This window comes from Lynx canadensis, chromosome B2 (genome assembly GCF_007474595.2).
Source record: "Lynx canadensis isolate LIC74 chromosome B2, mLynCan4.pri.v2, whole genome shotgun sequence".
In the NCBI taxonomy this organism is placed as follows: Eukaryota; Metazoa; Chordata; class Mammalia; order Carnivora; family Felidae; genus Lynx; species Lynx canadensis.
This window is the reverse complement of record NC_044307.1, coordinates 50,268,430-50,294,584: the sequence shown is the minus strand read 5'-3', so window position 1 is coordinate 50,294,584 and position 26,155 is coordinate 50,268,430. Positions and strand designations below refer to the sequence as shown.

At 43.6% G+C, this 26,155-nt stretch overlaps 1 protein-coding gene and 1 long non-coding RNA gene across 2 annotated transcripts in view; one reads left to right on the top strand and one right to left on the bottom strand.

Moving 5' to 3' along the window:
* LOC116738075 overlaps positions 1 to 26,155 on the bottom strand; it is a 71,038-nt gene that overhangs the window by 33,353 nt on the left and 11,530 nt on the right. The window lies entirely within an intron of this gene.
* Positions 13,584 to 26,155, top strand: part of MCM3 (minichromosome maintenance complex component 3) — a 42,700-nt gene continuing 30,128 nt past the window's right edge. Inside the window, 1 exon segment of the mRNA XM_030315708.1 lies at positions 13,584 to 13,682. The gene's annotated coding sequence lies outside the window, so the exon portion shown is untranslated.

Below are 26,155 nucleotides of genomic sequence, written 5' to 3'. Positions count from 1 at the left end.
ACAGTTGGGATTCCAAACGCTAATGAGTGTATGAGGAAATATGCATACATTGTCACCACATTGAAGAAACATTTCGCAATACCTATCCAAATTATAAGAACATATACCTTTGACTCAAATTCTACTCTGAGGAATTTATTCTATGGACATACTGTACTTACAACTTATACAAGTTTACAAGATTATCCACTTACAGTGCTTTTTGTAATAATAAAAGTTTGAAAACATTCTGAAAGACCATCAATAGAAAATTTGTTAAAACCTTTTTAAAAAGGAAAGCAATCGAATGAAGAAATATATGTCAGGGGATTTGTGAAGGGTTCCACCTTCTCCAGGTGAGTAACTGAGTCTCTAAGAAGTTTCAGACAATATTTGGGTAAATAAGTGAAGCTAGTAACCTGAACTATGATTGATGTGATCACTCACTGGCTTGGGGACTTTGAGTATTTTCTGCTTTCCAAATGAGCCAATGGCTAAGGATCGTGTCCGAAAGAAATACAGGAACTTGACAGTTAGGACTAGGAAAAAAACAAAAAGACAGGCCTATTAGGTCTGAAAAGAGTTCCAGTGATCCACACAAAGACTTGCACACAAATGTTTACAGCAGTATTATTCATAATAGCCCCAAATTGGAAACTACCTAAATGCTCATAAAAGTTTGCGAGTGGACAAACCATGGTATATCCATACAATGAAAAGATACTCAGCATTAAAAAGGATCAAATTACAGAGGGATCTGAAAGACCTGATGCTTAGTGACAGTACCCAGACACAGGTAACCACATAGTATATGATTCCTTTTACATGAAACATCCATAAAAAACCAAGCTATAGAGACAGAAATTAGATTTGTGGTACCCCAGGGTGGAAGGCAGGGCATTAACAGCAAAGGTGCATGACAGATCTTCCTTGGGTGATGAAAATGTTCCTAAGTGGACTTATGCTGATGGTTGCTCTATTTGATAAATTTACTTTAAAAATCACCAGATTTGGGGGGCACCTGGGTTAAGCATCTGACTTCAGCTCAGGTCATGATCTCACGGTCTGTGAGTTCGAGCCCCGCATCGGGCTCTATGCTGACAGCTGAGAGCCTGGAGCCTGCTTCAGATTCTGTGTCTCCCTCTCTCTGCCTCTCCCCAACTCATGCTCTCTCTAAAAAATAAAACTTGAAAAAAAATTTTTAAAAAATCACCAGATTTTGTTCTTGACCTGTAAAGGGCCTCAGTAAAATTATTTTGAAAAAGTTCTGGTGGATGATGGTGTCCACTCAGATGGCTTGCATACCTCTAGAGTGAGAAGGCTCAGTTGAGTCCTTTTCCTTACTCTTTTACCTCATGGTTTGCTTTTTTCCAGCTGAATCAGCCTGAACAAGGACTGGTAGATCCCTAGAAAGGGTCAGGGAAGAGGGTGGGCCTTCTCTGGAGTGTTGGAGACTCTCCTGCTCCCAATGGAGAAAATAGGAATGGACAGGGTTAGTGCAGAATCGCCTGAGCCTGGGTTGACAAGGAAGCCTTCCTTGAGAAGGAAGACCCTTTCTCAGCCAGGTCTCAGGGCTGGAGCAAAGCAAACAGGGACTGAGGACCCAGAGTGGAAATACAGACCCAAGCTGAGGCTAGAGGGGAGCACTCTGCCAGATAAGCAAGGAAATGGATTCCCAATATGGCTTGGGGTTGGTGAAGTTTCCAGCTGGGATGGCTCTTCCTTTGGTGGCCAGGGATAGCTCGTGTCCCGAGACTGTGGAGGTAATGCTTCACTAGGCAGCTCTATTAATGATATATGCCACTCATAAGACACAAATTCAGAGTGGGTGGGGCAGAAAATGCACAGAGACCTCTTTAGTTTGATAATTTCATTATTCTGTGGCTGATTCTGTGAGGTTCCAATAAGAACAGAGAGAGGCTCACCAGTGGCCATTCTCAAAATTACACTCCCAGGGCACTGCCATGGAACTAACCGGCAAGTAAGAGATGTGAGGGGAAATGGAGGATGATGAGAGACATTAAGAAAAATGCTAAGAAGGAAAGCAAGGCCAGGATCCCACAGGAAGGGCACAAGGTGTGGCATGGTGGCTGGGAACACTGGCTTTCCCATCACAGGCTGGATTCTGGACCAGGCTGCCTCTCACTATTATGTGTTTGTCTTGAAGAGGGTTGCACAAAGTTTCAGATCTTCAGTTTCCTCACTTGTGAAATGGAGACATGGCAGTGCCTTCCTCACAGAATTCTTACAGGGATAAAAGGATATAGAGCATCTAAATGCTTGGCACAATCCCAGGCACGTAGTGTCTGCTCATTAAGTGCCAGAAAGTTGTATTGTTATTCTCTCGTCTTTAAAGCACTGAGTGCAGATGTAACATACAGCATAGTGACTATAGTCAATCTTATACTGCATATTTGAATGTTGCTAAGAAAGTAGATGTTAAAAGTTCTCATCACAAGAAAAAAATGTGTGATCGTGTGTGGTGATGGGTGTTAACTAGACTTATTGTGATTGTTTCACAATGTCTACAAATACCAAATCATTATGTTGTATACCTGAAACTAATATAATGTTATACATGTCAATTATACCTCAATTTCTAAAAAAAATCAGTGTGATGAAGAGGCCCATGTAGTGAGAACCCGACGCCCCTTGCCTATAGCCAGCATCCATTTGCCACCCAAATGAGAAGGCCACCTTGAGAACAGATCTTACAGCTCAACTCAGGCCTTCCAATGTCAACAGCTCTAGCCAATAGCTTGACAGCAACCCCATTAGAGACTTGAAACCAGAACCATCCAGCTAAGCTTCTTCTGAGATCCCTACCCACAGAAACATTGAGATAACAAATATTTGTTTTTTAAGCAAAAAAAAAAAAAAAAAAAAAGTAGTGAGATCACGCAATAGGGGAACATCAGTGGGGCATCTCTTTTACAAGCAGCAAGTAACAGTCAAAGCACACTTCCTGGTGGGGCTGACATTCCTGGTGGATATACCAAAGAGCACGTCTGTTTCTCACCTTGTCTCTCCAACGCTGAAATCAGCCAAAGTGAAGGCATCTTGCTGACTTTCAACAACCGTCTGCAGAGGAGACAAAGGTGCTTTCTGCTCTGGTCAGAGGAAGAATTCATGAGCTGTTTTGTATTGCAAACTCCTTAATCAGACCGACAGGACTGGCTCCTCGCCTTGTGCCTGAACTCTTGCCAATAATCCATTTTAACCCCCCTTAAGTTCTCAATAGCAGCTTCAATGACTGTGAGAGTGTGGGGGGGCCAACTTTTTGAGCCTTAAATATGCACAAATAAATCGTGTGACTGTTTAATATTGGGCATGTTGATCTGATTTGTAATCCAACAGATAGAATATATGCATTATTTACAATGTCCTGTGAACTCAATTTGGTAAGATTTATGAGATAGTGAATGTTTTCTTGCTTGACTTAAGTTAGGAACAGTGGTCATCATCTGTATCATGTAAACTTAATTTAGGGGCGCCTGGTGGCTCGGTTGAGCGTCCGACTTCAGCTCAGGTCATGATCTCGCGGTCTGTGAGTTTGAGTCCTGCGTCGGGCCCTGTGCTGACAGCTCGGAGCCTGGAGCCTGCTTCGGATTCTGTGGCTCCCTCTTTATCTGTCCTCCCCCCCCTCATGCTCTGTCTCTCTCTCTCTGTCAAAAATAAATAAACATTAAAAAAAAAATTAAACCTTAAAGCCACAATATTGCATTTTTATAGCCAAATATGCCTTTATCCTTCAAAAGCATGCCAAGATCACCGAACTGTGCCCTTGCTCAGCCAGGACATTTCATTTCCTCTAGCTGGTTTCACTTGGAAGGCAACCAAATCTGAATTTCATCAGGGATGTCAGTTCTGCAATGTGGCCTCCAAGTCTAGTTTTCACACCCTAGAAGATTCTATAACCTTCCCAATACTTTAAAAATAAATCCATTCAGGGGTGTCTGGGTGGCTCAGTTGGTTGAGCATTTGACTCTTGATTTCGACTCAGGTCATGATCTCATAGTACATGAGCTCAAGCCCCACGTTGGGCTCTGTGCTGATCGGGGCTCAGCCTGCTTGGGATTGTCTGTCTCCCTTTCTCTCTGCCTCTCTCCTGCTCACTCTCACTCTCTCTCTCTCGGTGTCTCTCTTTCTCTCAAAATAAATAAATAAAACATAAAAAAAATAAAAATAAATCCATTCAGAGGAGGGGTGTAGGGAGATGGGCAGAGTGGGTGAAGGGGAGTGGGAGATACAGGCTTCCATATGGAAATAAAAGGCACAGCATAGGGATATAGTCAATGATACTGTAACAGCAATGTATGGTGATAGATGGTAGCTACACTTGTGGCAAGCATAGCATAGCAGGTAGAGATGCTGAATCACTATGTTGTACACCTGAAATTAATGCAACATTGTGTGTCAACTATATTCAAATAAAAAAATTAAAATTAAAAAAATAAAGAAATATATGTGTTTTGTATTTAAATTAACCAGAATTGGTTTCTCTTGCTTACTATAGAGAGCCCGAACTGACATACACTTCTCATATTTCAGTTTTCTGACGTAAAATTTGAGGAGTGTTAATTACACCTTATTAACCCTAACTTGGATTTAAATGTTAAATAGGTAATCTATCTCTCTTGCAAATAATTACCAGGAAAATTATTTCACATTTAAAAATGAAATTAGACTGCTTGCTTCTTTCTCCATTATTCTACCTCCTTTCAAAGAAACTTGCATATATTAAAACGAGAAAAAAAAGTCCTTGAGTGAGTTGGAAAGTCATTGTTTTTTAAAACAGCTGTAACATCTCTTGGTAATAAAAATATTATAATACTTTGAACACCATGGATATTAAAATTTTAATTAAAGAGATACTATTCTTGAAAATGTATAAAAATCTTTGATCTTCCAGGAAGAAAGATGATATAAAATATAAGATATTCTCATTAAAGATGTGACAATAGGCATATAAAGGACTTAGACACATGTCCTCACCCAGCTAGAAGAGATGGCAGGAAATGGAGTCTTTGTTCCAAGGGACATGTGACCAGCTGATCACTGATGGGTATACAATATGGATGAAGGGGAGAATGCCCATGGTCTCTACTACGAGGGTTTCTTCCACATCAAAAAATATAGACATTTTTATTTTTAACAATGCATAGACATTTAAGAGATGTAAGAGATTTCCCATTCTCTTTTAACTCAAGATCTTTTTCATACCAGTCCTATGTTTATGTTTTATACAGAGTAAACATTTTTCTTGCCTCATCAGAGTGCTATTTCAAAGAGAAACTTATAAGGAACTAGATAAGATGAGGCTATATATGGAGATGCCCAGTCACAGTGGCCAGAGGTAAATCCAGGGATAGTCAGAGCCTCTATAATTCGTGATTAGTGCTCAATATGCAGACAATGCTCTATTAGGGAGCATGAGGCAAATGACATTGATATCTGGGCAAGATACACAAAATATAGTCCTGATACTCTTCCTCTGTGTCCCTATTCTCCACTTATGCATGGAGATTGAATAACTGTTTCTTGATTTGGAGGGAAAAAAATGTAAACTCATGCTCTAATTATCCCAGATACTCAATGATAAAAAATAGAACAAAATACACTCATGATTCAAACTGAAGTTTTGAAGAAATGTATGCTTGTGTTTCCACAGCTTTTTTTCTTCCAATTAAAGACTATTTAGTGTATTCATGTCAGATTATCTGTTTTCTCATCTATGCTTCAAACCTTGACTACTTAGGATTTAATAAGATGTAGCGATGGATATAAAAGAATGAAAATTAGGAGCCTGGCTTTCTAAGAGCCTTTAGAATCTCAACCCTGGATAACTGTAAGGGTCTTCTGGATCTTCCTAAATCCTGCCTCTGTTCTTTGCCTAGTTTACCATCTACCTTGCAGTTCATCACCACTTGCATCTTGTCTCATCACTACTGTCAGTGGCTCCCCATCACTCTCAGAACAGCTTCCAAGGCCCTCCCCAGTATGGTCTGAACCTGCTGTCTACTTTGGTCTCCCACCATTGTCAAGTGGGAATCAGGCAGTCGGGCTAGCGTTTCCAACTGTTCTGAGACCAGCAGACCTATCTTTACAACCAGGCTCCTCCCCATGCTACTCTCCCAACTCAGTGCTCAGTCCTCTTCTCCATGTAATCAAATCCTGTCTATCCATCCTCTCTCTACTCAGCTGCTCCCTTATAGGTCCATATCTTTTTTTTTTTTTTTTGAGAGCAGTTTTAGGTTCACAGCACACCTGAGCAGAAAGTACAGGAATTTCTCATATACCCTCTATCCTCACATATGCATAGCTGCTCTCATTATCAACATCTCCAACCAGAGTAGTCCATTTGTGGCAACTGGTGAACCTATCTTGACACATCATAATCTCCCAAAGTACACAGTTTACATTAGGGTTCACCCTTGGTGTTGTACATTCCATGGGTTGTACAAATGTATAATGACATGTATTCACCATTGCAGTATTATACAGAGTATTGTGATTTCCTTTTAATTCTAGGCATTTTCACATTGCTATTTACCTGCTTTAGGAGTGTGTGCTCTTCCTCTCTCATGTATTAAGGAAATACTTAATGAACACTATTGTCTGCCAAACAACAGTGATTGACACTGGATACATAGCTGTGAACAAAACAGACCTGGTTTTGCTGCCTTCTTAGAGCTTATAAATGAATGAGGCAAGATAGACAGTAAGTAAGTAAGTGAATAAAGATGATAGTGATTTCAAGTGATAAGTGCTGCAAAGGCAAAACAAAACCAAAAATAATTAGAAAATTATGAATAACAGAGGGGCCTAAGTTAGATGGGGTAGGGAGTGGCGGCAGAGTGTGGTCAGGGAAGGTCTCCAAGGAAGTGACATTTAAACAGATACTGAAGGATGGGCTAGAAGAAGGGTGGCAGGAAGGATCAGCATCTACAAAGGTCCTGAGGCAGGAAAGAAGGAGCTGTGTGAATTTGAGGAACTGAAAGAAGCCAGGGGAGGCAAAGGAAAATTGGGAAAGATGAAGTCCCTTCTTGCCATCTAGACTTTGAACTCCTTAAGACCAGGGACCCCATTTTGTCTTTTATATATTACCCTTCACTCCCACCCTGAATACCAAGCATGGTATTTAACACATAGTAGATGACACCAATATGTTGAAGGATTTGACTACTTTACCAATTTACATTCTTACTGAGGTATCAAGAGTAACATAGGGAATTAGAATAAGTATGAAACAATGCATAATCAAGCAAAGCTGTTTTCAGACTCGGGTAGGTTCCAGGCACTCTCATACTCAGAGAGTCTACTGCACCCACTTCATTCTAACATGTTCAAGTGAACATGTTTACATCAGACATTATTTATATGTTATCACCTAAGAGTAGAGTTGAGTTGCCAGTTAATTGTTTTTCATGATGTTAAATTTGTGGACATTTAAAGATATACATATTAATTTTGATTATGCAAGGTTTTTTTAAGTCAGTTTTTTTCTAGATCTCAAACTTTTTTTTAGACCCTAAAAAGAACTGTAGGTCCTGAGCATTTTGCCTAAGAGGTACAGCCTATAATCAAGGGCTGAACTGGGTAGAATAAACAACAAATGCATAGGGATCTGAGAAGGGAAAGATGTGGGAAAGAAGATATCACCAGAGCAAGAAGGCTCACACACTGTATCTGGTAACCTCCTGATTTGCCTGGCCAATATCTGCAGCTCCTAGGAAACAGGAAGTAAGGGGGCACTGTTAGTCAGGGTCTAACTTGGACTCCAAAGCAGACACTAGGGTCAACTGAAGGCACTATCAGTCTCAGTAAGAAGTAACCATGTCTTTTTTAAATTTTGGAGTACTCAAGGACAGATATAGTCAGATATGAAGGCAAGCATCAAACCATTCAGGTGAAAAACATAGGTCTGATTACCTGGCCTGAGGCACTGAACAGAAAGATGTCTTGGGGCGCCTGGGTGGCTCAGTTGGTTAAGCTTTTGACTTTGGCTCAGATCATGATCTCATGGTTTGTGGGTCTGAACCCCAAATCGGTCTCTGTGTTGACAGCTCAGAGCCTGGAGCCTGCTTTGGATTCTATGTCTCCCTCTCTCTCTTCACACCCCACCCCCCAGCTTGTGTGCACTCTCTCTCTCTCCCTCAAAAATAAATAAACAAAAAAATTTACAAAAAAAAAAAAAAAAAAGAAAAAGAAAGATGTCACCAGAAAGTAAGAAAACTGTTGAAAACCCAACACTGAGGATACAATGAACAATGGGGGAGGCAGGAAGCTGAGAGCTGGAGAGACTGTGTAGGTTGAAACGCAAGCTCATTGAGGTCAGATTTGGAAAAGACCAACTGGGGAAAGGAAGGCATAGATACAAAGACAGTGTCTCTGTTCAGACTGCCGGAACATAACACCATTGACTGGGTGGCTTACACAACAGACATTTATTTCTCACACTTCTGGAGGCTGAAGTTAAAAAAAATTTTTTTTAATTTTAATGTTTATTTTTGAAAGAGAGAGAGAGAGAGAGAGAGAGTACAAGCAAGGAAGGGGCAGAGAGAGAGGGAGACACAGAACCTGAAACAGGCTCCAGGCTCTGAGCTGTCGGCACAGAGCCCGACACAGGACTGGAACCCACAAACCATGAGATCATGACATGAAACGAAATTGGACACTTAACCAACCGAGCCACCCAGGTGCCCTGGAGGCTGGAAGTTTAAGATGAAGGTGCCCACAAGGTAGGTGTGATTCTGAGGCCACTCCTTTTGGTCCTGCTAGGTGTGCTCACATGACCTCTTCTTTGTGGGCATGGGGGCAAGGAGGGGGTGGAGAGAAAGCTCTCTGGGGCCTCTTCTTATAAGGGCACTAATCCCATCCTGAGGGCTCCACTCTCATGACCTCATCTAACCCTGAGTAGCTCCAAAAGGCCCCATCCCCAAATACTACCACGTTGGGGGGGTAGGGTTTCAACATAGGAATTTTGAGAAGCATAATTTAGTCCATAGCAGAAGGATACCCCTAAAAGAGGAGCAAGGGGAGAGCTGAGACTTGAGAAATATAGGCCCAATTCTTTTCTTGTAAAGGCGGAAAAGAACAGGGGCTTGAGATTCAGACAGATCTGGTTGAATCCCATTTATTAACTGTGTAACCTTGGACCAGTTACTTAAACATCTCAGTTTCCACAACGGTAAAGTGAAGGTAAAAATGCATACCATACAGGGTTATTGTAAGAACTAAGGAGATTGAGGGTTTAAAGTAGCTGGCACAGAGAAAAGGCCTTTTGAAGGTTTTGTTGGAGCATGGAAGGCACAGATGTGCTGCTCAGGAGCAGAAGTTATGGTGGTAGCCTGTGACAGAGAGAAGCTGTTGAATGAGATGTGCTGTTCATGAGTACCAGTTCTAGTGAGTGGGAGGCAAGACCGGGCGGCTTCCCTAGTACCTTCCAACTCTGAAGTCCCATGAATCCGCATGTCTACGAGGAAGCGCATCTATTTGTCTCCTCTGCTTAGCTGTTATTATCAACCAGCTTGTGGCCAGCACTCTCACAAACATCTCTTTCAATCTTCACTATGATCTGACAGGTTAATAACAATAGCTATTATTATTCCTATTTTACAGAGACACAAGCTGCAGCCCAAAGAACGGGTCAACTTAATCCAAGATCATCATACTGCTGGAGAGTAACAATATGGATGCACATTTGGGACTTCCTGGCTTCCACCTCAGAACACCAGCTCTCCTGCTCCAACTATCATGAAGCTGAATATTCGTCATACAAATAGCAGTAGGAAGAAACTGAAGCACAAAATGAGTGGGGCATTGTAAGAGAACGCCTGGCTTTGAATGAGCGTGTGTCTCCAAGGCTGAACAAATTCCGGTTGGGGTACCAACTGAATTTAAATACAAGAAGACTATTGGCAGTTGTTCAGGGACTGTGGAGCCAAGGGAGGGGAGCCAGAAGGCTGTGGATGGGTACACGCTGTTCCAATTTGTGAAAAGGGGAAGAAGGTTGATTCTGCAAACCGTAGATGCCAGTCTTGGGCAAAGCTCTTGAAGGGCAAGTTGTGAATATAAAAAAAAGGAAGGACCTAATTACTAGAAGCCATCAAGTTTTCAGTGACAAGAAATTATTCTCGATAAACCTTGCTCCCCTTTAGATAAAGTAAAAGATTGATCTGTTTTTATTTAGACAATACATTTTTCTCATTCTAATAAGTAATTTGTAAATATGTAGACTGGAGGATAGACATGGATTCATAACAAGTTGAAAATCTATTTTTTTCAATTTAATAAAGAGTTTTAAATTTCACTGTTTCTATGAAAAATACAAATTTTTGGTTTTTCTTTTTCTTTTCTCTCCTTTCTTTCTGTAATTGATTCGTTTTTGAGCATCTATATCTATCTGGAAAGATACAAAAAGGCAGATCAATTCCCTAACCTCAAGGTGTTCCGAGACACTAGGGTTCCCACTCTTGATTCAAACCCTGGGTTCAAATCCCACCTCCATCAGCTCACCAGCTTTGTGACCTTTGGGAGTAACTGACCTCTCTAAGCCTCAGCTTCCTCATTCATAAAATGGAGATAATAATAGTACTGACCTCATCGGGTTGCCCTGTGTACAGTAAGTATTCAAAAAATATAGCTGTGATTATTTTCTGTTTTTACAAAAATTTTAAAATATTTACTTATTTTTGAGAAAGAGAGAGACAGAGCTTGAGTGGGGGAGAGGCAGAGAGAAAGGGAGACACAGAGGCCAAAGCAGGCTCCAGGCTTCAAGCTGTCAGCACAGAGCCTGATGTGGGGATTGAACTTGTGAGCTGTGAGATCATGACCTGAGCTGAAGTCAGACTCTTAACCAACTGAGCCACCCAGACACCCCTGTTATTATTTTCAATAAACTGCTATAAGTTATGGCACTTAGAATAGAAGGAAAGAAAAAAGCCCAGACTCCCAATGTTAATCATGACCACATCCTTTCCTAAGTCTTTTGATATTCTTTATCAGCTCCTTTTTATTTATGTTGATGAAGCAATTTGTTTAATTTTGTAGGCCAAGCTCACTTCCTTTTCTGGTCAGCTTTTTTTTTTTTTTTTTTAATTAAAGTTTATTTATTTGAAAGAAACGAGAGAGAGAGAGAGAGAGAGAGAGAGAGAGAGAGAGAGAATCCCAAGAAGCCTCCATGCTGTCATCACAGAGCCCCACGTGGGGCTTGATCCCATGAACCATGAGGTCATGACCTGAGCCAAAATCAAGAGTTGGAGACTTAACCAACTGAGCCACTCAGGTGCCCTTGGTCAGTTTCCATTGATTTTATATCAATTGAGGGCTTCAACTTGGCCTCCTAGAGTATTTTTTCACTCTTGGGAAAGGCAGATCGAGGCCCCATAGTGGCCCTCTGAAGTACAAGAGTAGACCTAGTAGAGACATGAGGGTCAGCCTCCTGGGAAAGAATGTTACCTGGGTGTTAGAGCTGGGGTAGAGCACAGGCCCACCCTCAAATACCCAAAGGCACCTTGCAGGTAGCAATATGTGAATCTGGCTTCGTAAAGACTGTATCTAACCTATCTAGTAACTGTCTTTAGTTGATATGTGCAAAATATGGGTCCAGTGTTGATGGCATATATAAATCTTTTTTTTTTCAAAAAGCTGGAAATCCAGATTTTAATAAGAAATGTCCTAGTATTTTAACGTTAGCAACTAACGTTAGCCCCCAGGCCATGAGCTTGGCTCTAAGAGTGTTTGGCATTGTAAGTACAAACAGCCTCCCCAGTAGGCTCCTAAAGAGGAGGAAGGGGACTGTGGAGCCCACAAAGCTCCTTGTAGAAGCTAGGGGACTAGAACCACGCTGACAAAGCCAGAGCAATCTTGTTGCTACAGGTTGAAATTAAGCATTTATTTCCCTATCAGTCAAAATCCTCTAGCCTCCAGCTTCTTGCACTAAAGAACCAAGCTTCTGTGAACCTTGTTTTGTAATCACTGGGGGAATCTTTCCTGCGAAGAGAGGAAGTGGGAAGCCAGAACTTCTAGATCGTGTTTTGAGTTTTTGTTTTTACTGAGTGTTTTTTAAATTTCTTCCTCTCTTCTCTCACTTTTCTCTTTTTCATTCTGAGGGCCAAGTTCCCAAACTGTAGAATCTAATTCAGGTGGTCCCTGCCAAGTGACACTACACTGTGCACCTGTCCCTGCAGACAGACCCACTCTCCTTTGTTGCAAGGATCTGCTTCCAGCTAAAAGTCTGCTTGGAATAATTCTGATAAACTCACTCACTTCAAGTGTTAGTAGCAACAAGGCCCAGGTATCTGATAAGAATAACACCCCGCAGCCACCTGTTATCTCCTCTGGAGGGTTTTTATTTTTAATACTCTGTAACTTCAAAGTCAATTTTCCACCCGTTAGGGCAAACCCTTCGACAGATGGCTGGGAAAGATCCTTTGGGAGGCCTGGATAGTGAGAGATGGGCTTTCCCACTGAGGTTAAAAGAAAACAATAGGGGATTTTCAGTAAATGCCAGACAGAGGGCCCTCCAAGTCTTTTTGAAACTTTTCCATAAGCTGGATAAATATATATATGTTACTTTGAAAAAGCATGTAGAGGCAGCTTGGAGGAAGCGAAGAAGAGGGAGAGGCTGAGAAGAGCAAGGGAGGAGGGGAAGACAGCGGGCGCGCAGGCAGGAGGTCTGCGTGGCGGCGGTGGCTGCAGCGGCGGTGAGACGCGCCTCGCTCCGGGCTCCAGGGCTCCGGGGCTCCGACTTCTGCTTCCCGCGGACGCCAGGTCCCAGGCTGCGCGTAGGTCTGCGGGGCTGTCGGGCAGGCAGGGCTGCAGGATGGGCGCGAGCTGGGGCTGGACAGCTAGCCCGCCACCAACTTCTCCCTTGCCACAGCCCGGAACCCGGAGTTCAAGTTGGCTGAACAGATTGCTGCTCCGAGGTGAACCAGGGAGTCAGGTCAGTCCTCGGTTCATGGCATCTGTGCGGCAAGGATTTAGTGCAGGTTTTTGAATGGAACAAAACCCCTGTCTTCTAGAAACTGCCCAGAGGCGGTAACGTGGGCGGTGCTAGGGGAGAGGAAGAGCAAACCTTTGGGAGAAGGGACGGAGTAGAGCAGTTAGTAAAAGATCTGGGGACAGTTTCTGTGATAAAAGCTTCAAACATGAACGGGAAAAATAAAGTTCTTAAACTGTCTTCATCCACTTACTGTCTTTTTTTTTTTTTTTTTTTTTTTTTGATGTGTGTTACGGGGTTGGGGGCGGGGGAGTTGAGAGCACTCATTTTTCTTACTTTCTACTTTCCACCAACCAATTAATAGCGACTTGTTAGCAGCAGCAGAATTTGCTGTAAGGTAGGCAATGGGATGGGGAGCAAATCAGCTGGAAACTCCTCCCGCCTCCTTCTGTCTTCTTGAGGTACCACGAGACCAGTCTATGACTAAGAGGAACTTAAAATTTTTTTTACTGTTTATTCATTTGTGTGTGTGTGTGTGTGTGTGTGTGTGTGTGTGAGAGAGAGAGAGAGAGAGAGAGAGAGAGAGAGAGAAGCAGACTCCAGGCTCTGAGCTGTCAGCACAGAGCCCCAGTTGGGGGCTGGAACTCACTAACCTGGAGGTCATTACCTGAGCCGAAGTCAGAGGCTTAACCAACTGAGCTACCCAGGCATCCCAAGAGGAAGTTTAAGTGATTTGTGAAAAGACCTGCCATCCAAGATGGTAAGTTGAGTTAACTAATAATTAAGGAGGAAGCAAACTCAGAACAAACTCAGTGTTGGACATGTTAGGAAGGCATATTACTAAAGACTGCTTGTGAACATGTCTTACATCAAAGGGAAGTGTAAGGCAGAGGAGGCAGAATAGAAACTCACATTTCCTCTTGATCAATGGGGGTTGGCTAAGCTGTCATTTTCTTTTTTTTTTTTTTTTAAGTTTGTTTATTTGAGAGAGACAGAGACAGTACAAGTAGGGGAAGGACAGAGAGAGAGAGAGGGACAGAGAGAATCACAGCAGGCTCTACATTGTCAGCATAGAGCCCAATGTGGGGCTGGAAGCTGTGAGATCATGACCTGAACTGAAACCAAGACTTGGCCACCCAACTGACTGAGCTGCCCAGATGCCCCTAAGCTGTCATTTTCAAGTGAAAGGTGCCAGAACGTTTAGTTAGAGAGCAATTTTCCAGACAGATGGACAGGGAGGATACTATTAAAATGTGATTACAGTGAGCCTCAAGGTTATGACAATAACTGATAAACTCCTTCCTACCCAGACAAGAGATATGCTTAATTACTATATGGAAGGATTCATCTAAGTCATAAAGGCCCAAGTGCCAGAATGTTTAGTCCTCCTGTCCAAGTCAAGAATCAGCCACCAATAGCAAGCGCAGACTTTCCATTTACAAACAGCCATCTAGAAAGGGATGACTAATCACTGCCTTTTCTTTTCTGATCTAATAAACTGCTGATCTAATAACCAAAATGAAATGTAATCCCCTGTGCCTTTGGAATTCCTAGCACATAATAAGGCTCAATAAATATTTGTGGAATGCAATGCCAAGTTCATAATGTTTACTACATTATATTTATTAGGCTTTCTTAGAAACAAGCTCTGAGATGCAGTTTCAGCCATCTTAGCTGACATCTTGTGGGGTCTGGCCTTAAAAAAATATTTTTTTAATGTTTATTTATTTTTGAGAGAGAGAGAGAGAGAGAGAGAGCAGGGGAGGGGCACAGAGAATAGGGAGACACAGAACCCGAAGCAGGCTCCAGGCTCTGAGCTGTCAGCACAGAGCCTGACGGGGGCCGAACTCACAAACTGTGAAATCATGACCTGAGCCAAAGTTAGATGCTTAACCAACCGAGACACCCAAGCACTCTGGATCTGGCCTTTTAAATTAGCTTGAGGATGTTAGAGCAGCTTGGGAACTTAGGGTCAGGTGAGTCCAACTTGTTTGCTTTACAAGGAGAACACTTGAGACACGCTGAGAGGAGGTAACTTTCCTGAGCTCACACAGCCTATGGAGCTAGGATATGAACACTCCTAGTCCTGCCTAGGATGGACATCAGCTCTTAGAGAAAGATCAGCCCAAGGACACATGATATTGTAGAAGTAGATTTTCATGAGAAAATTGCAGCGGTGTGTGAAGAAGTCCTTAGTGGCCTCTCAGTTCTAGCATTAGGCAACTCATAAGGTCCTCCTAAGTGACTTGGCAATGTGGAACTATCAGATCTAGGACTGTAAGTGCTAATGTTAAAGTCTATTCTGCTTTGTGGTTGTTCATTCTGAAAACTCTAGGGAATAATTGATCTTTTTTTTTGTGCTTCTATGAAGCAGGTCCTTCTTCATAATAAGTAAGTTGAAATCCCGAATGAAATTTTTAACTAAAAGTCTGGTGTCTGAGATTGAAAAGTATTGTATCTGCTTGCCCTCCACAATACTAACTAACCATCTCTTCAGGTGCTTCCTTGTGGGAGCACCAGATGATCAGGGCACGTAAAATTGGTGATGTTCTTTGTATTTTCAGCGTAGCCCTTGATTTTAGTGTGTGAGAAGGGAGTTCCTGTAGAATTTCACCAATGTGTTTGCTTGGTAAGGAGAGCAAGAAGGCCAGGAGAAATTAAAAGTCCTCCAGAAGGAGTCATTAAGGAGAAGTCTGTGAAGAAAAGAAGGCAAACTGACATCCACACTAAGAACCTAGTCTAATTTTCTCTGAGCTGTTTCATCCTGGCTCTTGTATTGCTGACTCAATCTGCAAGAAAATGAACAGAAGTTGCTGATGTGTGGTTACACAGATGAAATTACATTTGTTCCGTCCAGTTCATAATGGCAGGCCTGATATATTCATCAGCTAACTCAACCCTGAGCTTCCTGTGCCCACACCTACTTGGGGGATAAGAATTTCATTGACATCATTAGGAAAAGCATACACACCTACCCATCACTCTGCCTAACTCAGCTCAATGGCACCCACAACCCCCAAACCATGCTCCATGGATCCAGCCCATTGTTATACAAGCCACCCTGCAAATAGGAGCCATTGTTGCCATGCTTGTGGCTGAGAGTGAAGAGGCTGACAAGGAGGCTGCCCTGGCCCATGGCATGCAGGTCCACCTGAATCCAGCTGCCTTCCATACCTGGAGAACCTAAGCAGCCATCCACTGTCTGCTCAGAGAGCCACAGATACCTGCTATGTCTCAGTCCCTCGGAAGATGAGCACACAAGATTGGGGCTCTCCCTACACAATCTCATCTTTGGTAGGACCTCCATGCTGACAGACTTAGCCTCCACAGATGGAGATGAGCCTTCCGGATATTTCGGTAGACATTTTACCGTATCTGCAAAAGTTTGGCACTGAATTGCCAAAGGGAAGCCACCATATGAAGCTGCCTTCCTCTGTGCCTCAGAAAGTAGCCATTGGAATGTATCTACTGACCTCCCCAGTGCCTCTGGGCTGTGTGACTGAGCTCTCCGAAGTGGGCAGATCCAGTTCTGGGTATGCCATCCATAAGGTTGTGGCTGCCATCTCTGCTATCTTTCAGCACCTCCAGAAAAACCAGCTTGACCTGGAGGAGGCTATGGAGAGGTTCCGGACCAAATATGGCTTCCTGATGTGTGCTGGGATACTGGAGGCACACATATCGAGGTGTCCTGCCCTAAAGTGTAGGAAAAGAACTATTCCAATAGACATAAGTACTTTTCAGTACTTCTTCAAGCTTGAGGCTGGTCCTGATTTCAGGAAGAAATTCTATAGGAAGTCCCCTTTCACACACTTCATTTAAGCCAAGCGTTTATCAGTTGCCCAGGATCCAGCCATGATTCACATGTATTGGAGGAAAGCTGGCTTTGTCCTAGGGGAGATGCAGGCACTCTCTTACCCCCTATCCAAAAAGAAATGGGGGAAAACCTTAAGGCCACAAAGCTGGTCCTTATGGGTGATGGAGCATACCCTTTCTATCCATCAATAGCTGACAGCCCCATACCACCAAAAATCATCACTCCTTAGGAGCTGTGTTTCAACAAGTGGCTCTTGGCTTTCTGCGGCACTGTGGTGGAGGTCTTCAGGTAGCTGGAATTGTCTGGCAGTGTCTCCAGGTTAAGAGATTGTGTCAGGAAGAGTGCATCTATGATGTGGTCACTGGCTACAGCTGGTTCCACAATCCGTGTATTCACTGAGGCGAGGCCATCTGCCTGGAGTGGGACCAGAGCCTGCACCCTTGCTGTGGCATGGAGCAGAACTAGCTTGCAGACCACCATGCAAGCAATGAGGCACAAAGGCAGCTGGAGTTCCAGGTGCACCAAGCCATCAGTTGGCATCTGGTAGTTCAAACCCAGTTAAACCCAGGGTGATGACAATTTCACTTGAATTTCTTCTTTAGGCTCTCTTTCTTCTTTTCATGTTAAGCCTCCCCTCTCCCAGAAGATAAAGCACTGCCATTAATGTTTGTAACACTCCAAAGGTACCGTATCCTTTTAGAAAGTTCCTGGAAAGGGCATACAGGTTGGTTATCTCCAGCAGTAGAGGGACAAATTGCCTGCACTGTCAAAGAAACTTGTTTCAGTTTTGTGGCTGACTCACCCTGCTCACCTGCTGGTCCTGCTTAAAATTTCCTTAGTGCTGTTTTCATCATCCATAAAGGCATATACATTTTCTTTTTTTTTTTTAATAAATTTATTTATTTATTTGAGAAAGAGAGCATGTACACATGTGCTTCACTCACATGAAGGGGGAAGTGGCAGAACGAGGGGGAGAGAATCCCAAGCAGGCTCCATCCAGCGCAGAGCCCAACTTGCAGCGCTTGATCTCAGGACCATCATCAGATCATGACCTGAACCAAAATCTGGAAGTGGATGCTCAACCGACTGAGCCACCCAGGTGCCCCAAGGCACATGTATGTTCATACACATTTACATTTATACTTGTACACACACACCTGTGCTTCTCTGGACAAATCCTGTTCAAAAAATAATAATCTGTATTAGTTTCCTATTGCTGCTGCAACAAATTGCCACAATTTTGGTGGCTTAAAACAACACAAATTTATTATCTTGTAGTTCTGGAGGGCAGAAGTCCAAAATCAGCCTCAGTGTGTTCAAGTCAAGGCATAGGCAGGGCTATGCTCCTTCCAAACACTCTAGGGGAAAATTTGTTCTTTCCCTTTTCCATTTTCTGGAAACTACCTGCATTCCTTTGTTTTTGGCCCCTTTCTCCATCTTCAAAACTGCTGCATAGCATCTTCTCTCCTTTCTGACCTCTGTTTCTATCATCACATCCCCTTTTCCATCCTGCTTTCCAAGCTACTACCCCATCCTGCTTCTCTTGAGCTCTGAAGTACCTTCCATGTCTAATAGTCAATGATTCCATTTTCCCAAACTCAGAGTGTTTACAATTCCCAATTCCCAAAGTGTTTACAATTAGGAGAAGATAGAAATGTGAAGTTGCCAAGGGATCCTTCAAGGCAGGAAGTCTTCTCCCAACAACTCCCTGCTAAGCAGCGTGTGTACTGTTGAGATCATTCATGCACTAAAAGTTTTGTGTGCCTACTATGTACTAAGCCCTGGATATGCAAAGGTGAAAAAGATACAGTCCTTGCCTTCAAGAATTCCAGTGGGGTAAAAAGTCAAGGAACTGGACAGTTAGCATACAGCAAGAGAGCCGTCTTGAGGAGGTAAGACCTGGGCATATGGCTGCAGAAGCGAAGGGTAGCAATTAAGTAGACCTGTAAGAGTTTTCCCTTGAGCTGAGTGGTAAAGGACAAGCATGGTAGAAGGAGCTCCAGGAAGAGGGACCTGCAGAAGACACAGGGGTGTGGTGCTCCAGAAGAGCTGCAGGTACCTCTGTAAACTGGAGGCCAAAGTGAGATGGCAGTATGGGGCTGCAGAGGCAGGCAGGGACCTGCATGCTAATCTAAGGAGGTTGACCCTCCCGTGAGCCAAAAGGAAAAAGGAATCACTGATAGAATTAAGCAAGGGTAGACATGATCAGTTTAGCCTTTTAAAAAGATAACCCTTAGTAGCACAGAGAGATGAATTAGAGGGGGAAAAAAGAGGGCAGGAGAATCAGCTAGGAAATCAGTGGGGAATATAGCTGTGTGTGTGCGTGTATGTGTGCGTGTACATGTGTGTATGTGTGTGTGGGTGAAGGGTACTTAATCAGATTACCCAGAAGGTTCTGCTTTAACATCCACCCTCTTCTACTTGTGATTGACCACTATAGCTGATTGGATGATGGAGCTGTCCATTCTTTTGGTTGGGTTAAATTGAGGGGCTCTGGAGATAAAGTTTTGGCATCTGCCCCGACCTTTCAGGCAGTTTCCTAAAGGCCTCCTTTCCCAGAGTTCTCCTCTGTGTGCTCAGGTTCACCCACCCTCAGAGACTGGAGGTGGCAAGATTGAGAAGCAAACTATGAACTGGAATTCCAAGAGCTGGAGGAGCCTTGGCGTCTCTCCATCTTTAGAAACCAAGCCCAGCTGTGATTTTGCTTGTTTACCTTGTGCCCCTCCCCTTTTCTATTTTTCTCTTCTTCCCTCACACAATTTCCTAGAAGTGAAAAACCTCATCAGTGTATGTGTGGAGGGTGAAGAGGTGGGTAGTGGGAGTGGAGAGGATTTTAGGATGGACCATGACTATACCACAGTGAGAAAGCTCTACAAGTTAAAAAGAGCAATTTAAAACAAAGTTTTGAATGGTCTTTAAAAAAAAAATCTCTTTGATTTATGCGTCGTCTTGGAGGGAGGTGATAGGTAATTTATAAATGCTTTTTAATATTAATGATGATATTAAGGTAGAGAAGGAAACCATTGTTTGGTTGGGGGACATGTTGAGATAGGGCAGGAGTTTAGTGATTTGCTAATTCAGGGGTGAGAAGGAAGAGGAATGACTTGAAACAGCTCAGAAACCAGTGTCCAGTGGAGAGGAGGTAGCACAGAAACACTGGGTGAAAAGAGTAAAATCGTACCTCAGGCCCATCTTTTGCTTGGCCCTGAAGTCTGTCAAGAGATTATTGCCAGGAGGATAGTGTTTGGGGGTTGAGATTAAGCTAAGCTTTGGGTGCAGCCTAAACTTGGAAAAGTTCTGGACAGGGGAGTCCACCTCCCAGGATCCTGTGGTCTTGGAACCTCTTCAGGTCTCAACTTCTTTGCCTATAGCATGAGAGAGCCACACTAAAATCAACAAGTCTGCTTATAGTTCTAGCATTGCCGTCACGTCTAGTGTGAAAATGCCATTGTCTTTGCTCATTGTAGACCCAGCGGCATTTGCTGAGGCCTCAAACAAGTTTAGATGATGATCAGAGTTGGTCCCAGTTCCTTGGCAGAGACTTACTTTTCAGCTAGGTGGCAGGCAGGAAGGGAAGACAGAAGGGGCCCTGCTTGTCCTGTTTCCTGCCATTCTTAACCTTCTGAAACCAGGGAAGGCAGTTGCCTACCCAGAGGCCTGGATCATGGTGACAGCATGGCCCTGGGCTGAGCGAGGAGCTGAGCAACTGAGCAGAGGTTGAGATCATCAAAGATACAGAAGCAGAGAAACGTCACCAATGGTTTTACCATCATTTGGTGAGGAAAGCATCAAAGGTAACCCTCTTACCTTCATGAAAAAGGACATGTCTTTTCAGAGAGTTTGAAAATATCCACTAAAACACCGACCTTCAAGGATTAGTTGGAGATGAGCATTTATGAATGAACCATGTGGAATGCCTACTCTCTGCACGATAAATGTAAATGAGATACTAAAGATGCTTTGAGACACCAAGGCCTAAAATAGGCAGTATCCCTGCTTACAAAGACTAAAAAAAGTCATACATAAAAGGCTCACCACAACACCACACAAAAAAAGAATGCTCTGGGTGTAGGCTCAGGCAACTGTCACCCTGAGCCCACTCTGTGCTTTAGGGAGGAAGAGGAGCTGGCGTGTCTTTGCTGGTGTGAGTCTCGCTACCACCCTACCACCGCCATTATGATGGCAGTGACCAGAGCAGGGGTCTGCAGTTGAGTTGGCAGAGACTTATTTCCAGGACTATTCTACATTTGGACAAACGAGTGGGGAGCATGGCTTTCTCTAATGAGCCTATTGATAGCTAATTTGTGCTAGAATCAGAGAAGTCTTCCTGGATCACCCTGAGGTATCTACAGCCTTGTCTGATTACTCTTCCTGTTCATTTTCTTTATAGTGGTAATCATTCATTTTATTTTATTTTTTTAAATTTTTTTTAATGTTTATTTATTTTTGAGACAGAGAGACACAGAGCATGAACAGGGGAGGGTCAGAGAGAGGGAGACACAGAATCCGAAACAGGCTTCAGGCTCTGAGCTGTCAGCACAGAGCCCGACGCGGGGCTCGAACTCACGGACCGCGAGATCATGACCTGAGCCGAAGTCAGCCGCTTAACTGACTGAGCCACCCAGGCGCCCCTGTAATCATTCATTTTAGCTGTATTCAATGACTATCTTCCCCTTTAAATGATAAGGTCCATTAGGGCAAGGATGATGTGTATTCTTCTTTACTGTGGTAAAAAATAAAAAATAATAAAATCTCCCATCTTGACCATAGACGTGTACAGTTCAGTACTGTTAAGTATATTTACATTGTTCTGAAATAGATCTCCAGAACCTTTTCATCTGGCAGAACTAAAACTCTATAACCATTAAACAATAACTCTCCTTCCCCTCCCCTCAGCCTCTGGTCACCACCAGACTGCTTTCTGTGAATCTGACTACTTTAGATACTTCATGTAGGCAGAATCATAAAGCATTTGTCCTTTGGTAACTGGCTTATTTCACTGAGCATAATGTCTTCCAGGTTCATCCATGCTGTAGTATGTGACAGGATTGCCTTCCTTTTTAAGGCTGCATTGTATTCCACTGCATACATAGACCACATATTGTTTATCTATTCATCCACTGATGGACATTTATTTTGCTTCAACCTCTTGGCTACTGTGAATAATGCTGCAATGAACATGGGTATGCAAATATCTCATTGACATCCTTCGTTCAATTCTTTTGGCTATATACCCAGAAGCAGGACTGCTACATTCTATGGTAGTTCCAGTCTTAATTTTTTAAAAATACCATACTGCTTTCCAAAGATGATGTGCATTTTTATCACTAATGAATACCATACCCTGTACTTAAGATAATGCCTGGGCATCAAGCAGACCTTCAAATGTCTCTTGAATGTATGAATGATAACAAAAGGGGCTTGGGTTAACAAGAAAACAGACTTAAGCCTCACCACCATGGCCTCTCTTAGTTAAGGCCTGATTATAATCATTAGAAGCCCTGATCCAGAGGTTTGTCCATCCTTTGCTATGAGGCTGAGACAGCATGAAACATAAGGAAAAAACCTAAAATACTAGCCGCTTTCACATCAAGGTCTTTTTATTAAAATAATAAATTCCTTTGCTTCTTGTTCACCTTTTTATCTATCCCTTTCTTCCATTTAATTTTCAAATTTCATCTAAAAGAAAAAGGAGGAGAAAAAAAAAAAGCAAGAATCCAAGTCCCAATGGAGAAATCTTCCCAAAGTCCTGGGGTAGCTGGGTATGGCAGAGGCTGTGGTCTGTAGGTCTCATTTCTGGTCCAAGCGGCCTAGAGATGGCCTTAGGAGGGCTACCCCCTCACGGACACCCTCCTGGTGCTAGGTGTAGCTCTATCCGGCCAGCTGGACCAAGGCTGCCATGTGGGCATTGTGCTGGTCTAGCTGGGCAGCTGATTCCTGGGCCAGTTCTCCAAGCACCTGGTCTCTGCCATTTTAGCTACAACCATGGCAACAATAGTCTGGTGGTGCCTGAGGGTCTTGGCTGTGCTGGAGCTTGTGTACGTGGCCCACCTGTGCTCCAGGGTGTACTGAAGACACCCCTGGAATATTTAGTGTTGCTGGTGGAGTCTCTCTCGGAGGCTGGTGTCTGTCTGGAGACTTTGGCCTCCTGTGGAGTTCTGCTGGAGAAAGAAATTCTAGCTGCTCTCCTAATCCCATTTTTTCCAGGCCCCATTTGTAAGACAGCAAATGATGACTATGATGGCCAATTATCAACTACATTTAAGGCAAGAGACCATAAAAGCCAGAGGAAGGATCACTGGGCTTGGGTTCTAGGGTCAGTCTTAACACTAAAAGGCAGTGTCACCTTATGCAAATAACTTTCCTCTGGCTAGGTTTCCTCATCTGTAAAATACAAGCGTTGAAGATAATCTCCAGCCATCCCTTCCAGCTTTAATATGTGGGTTTCAACACCTATGGGGAAACCATGCTTTCTTAAGTTTTCAGGAGCTTGGAGTCCTTTGAGGGGATCCCTACTTTGGTTTTGTCATTTATGACTTCCTTCTCTACTCAGTCTCATGTCATCAGGGCTCTGGTAGAACACACTTGGCCACTTATGTGCTCAGTCCCTTGGTCGTCCTTGGGTATCCTTCATCTCAGTTGTCTTATTGGTTTGAGCACCAACGGAACAACTCTTTAACACTTCCACTTCCAGCTTAAACTGATACTCTTGTCTCCATCTGTGGTTCTGGTGCCTCCAGCTGCTGCTTCCTGGAAGAGAGTATTCTTCTGCTCATCCATATTTCTGCTCATTACCTTTTCTCCTTCCCTGGGTTGGCCTGGTGGTGGCCAGATCCCATGGCAGGGTCTGCTCCCTGAGGTTGTCAGGCTGCTGTTGCCCATGATCTGCAGCATCTGACCTCTCTCTGTGTAGTGCAGGATGCCATGTGGGCCTTCTTGTAGGCCACATATGGGGCCTTGAGCTTGATAGAGCACTGGTGTGCATGCCAGACACATTTCTGCTCCTGAAGGCGCCTGGCCACATCTTCGATGACTGAAGTGTTGTGGTGAGATGTCTTCAGACACCTCTTGATGGCAGGTTCCGCTATACTGGTGAACAGCTGCTGGATCTCTGCTGGAGGCAGTGGACCCCAGATGGATCCTGCTGTGGTGTCTGGGATGGTCCCTCTGGCTCCTGGCCTGGGGGCATGAGGGTTGAAGCCATCAGGGGAAGTCCTGGATTGGTCCTTGCAAAGAGAAACAGCACTGGACACTTGTTAAAGGTGGAAAGGTAGGTTTTATTCACACTAGAGCAATAGGGAAGAGAGACTCCAATATAGAGTGAGCTCAACACCAACTAAGACAAAGGTGACAGGTTTTTTAAGGGACTAATGGGAATTAATCCCTTAAAGGTAATTATACTACTACTGAGTAGTATAAAAGGGGGAACAAAAAGGGGATAGGGAAGACTATAGGGAACTAAAAAGGGGGCCATGGGGAAATGAAAAATTACTGAAGGGTGTTAAGTGGAAAATGATTGAAAACAGTTTGGCAATGTGGGTTGGGACAAAGTACATTCTTAAGTTTGGCAGAATTGTATTTTCTTGAGCAAAGACTCAGCACAAGAGGTGGGGTCACCTTTAGGGATACAGCCTAATGTAGGTAGATGTTTGGTCAAGTTTCTTGGCACAGTATTGAGGCAAATCTTTTGTGGTGCTTGGGAGTTCAGAGTTCATTGTTTCTTCCTGGTGCATAGTGTCCAATAATAGTGTCCTTATTGGAGCAATTTGGAGGCTATAAGGGCAGTAATATGGGATTCATTTTCTTTCTTTACAACCCCCAGTGGCTGATGGGATGGATCAGGGTGGACCACACCTAGGCCAGTTAATGTGAAAGGCCCTGTACTCTGTTTCTACCTCCGTTTCAGAGAGTGGCTGGAATGGCAATAGGTGAGGGACAATGGTATTAAGGAAAGAACTCCCAGAGAAGCCCCCACTGCTGTAGAATTTGCTTTGGCTGCTTTTTGTGTTGGTTTAACTGCTGGAGATTATCAGGGATGAGCCTGGTGCAACAGATGATGCTGTGGAGGTTCCAAGACCATAAAGCTTGCTAATGTTGTAGGCCCTTGCACTCTGCCATGCTTTGCTCAAGTTAGAGCCTGTGGCAGGGTGGGACAGAACCTACAGAGAGGGTTCATCCACCAAGGATGAATCAGAGACCCCAGACCTGCCCAGGACCCAACATAACTGGATGTGAGGTGAGGAGTTTCCTTGGCCAGCCTTAGACACCCCAATCTGTTGACAGGGAAAGGTAAGTATGCACCTGTTTTCTTGTGCCCTCTTGAAGCAAAGAGCAGGTTTCCTCTAAGTAAGCCAGGGGTGTGTTGTTCATGTGCCTGTCTCACTGCAATGTTCAATTAATTATCTGAGCTACATTCAGCCTTCCCACTTATCTGCCTCCGCTTTAACATGGCTCCTGAACAGCTCACTGCTGAAAGATACTGGCTGGCCAATGAGCAAGCAGACCCAAGGCAGCGCCAGTTATCTCCCCAACAGACTGTACAAACATCTTTGTAGGAAAATCCCTTTAATGGCAACCAAACAGAATAGACCTGTTCCCACAACACAGTTGACAGAAATATCTTGCTGTCCAGACTCCTGTCTCTGTTAAGATAGTACCTCCCACAGCTGTAAGCAACAGCTGATTTCTCCTAAAAAGTCAGGATTTTTATAATGAAGAACAGGGCTGGCTTTGGGAGGCTGGGGCTGGGTGTGAAAAGGGGATTGGGGGGACCCACACTTCAGCCTGAGACACAGGGGAGGGAGGACATGAACACTAGGTGTCAGGAATGCCACAATCCCTCTCCCTTTATCCTCTTGATCATGGCTCCCTATCATGGCTCCCACAAAGTACAAAACTCAGGTTCAGGATTCTGTGGCACTCCTGGGACACCCCCAGAACATCCCCATTTCCAGACATTGCTCCCAGTCTATCTCCCTTACCTTCCTGACAAAGTACTCTCTGTAGGCCACCTAGAAGTTGGTTTGGATGTCCCAGTTTAGAGCTGGACAGAGGCTTAAAGGTTTCAAATTTCAAGAGCCCGAAAAAGGACCCAAGAAGGCAGTAAAGCAAAACAGAAAGGCTTGGAAGGCTTAAACAAGAAGCCAGAAATCACTTAAGATTGGAAGCTGTGTATTCACCGTTAATTCAACAGACATTCATTAAGACCTACTCTGTCAGGCAGAGTGCTAAGCACTCAAGGTAAGAAGTGGGATGAGACATGGTCCAGTGGGAGACAGATATATAAACAGTACTTGCAATACAATAAAAGGAGCACTAATAGAAAAATGCCAAAGCAATGAGATGAGGTCATTAGATCCTGCTTTCTTTTATAGGGATATGCTGCTCACGTGTGAGCAGTCAGTTGGTAGCCCACTACC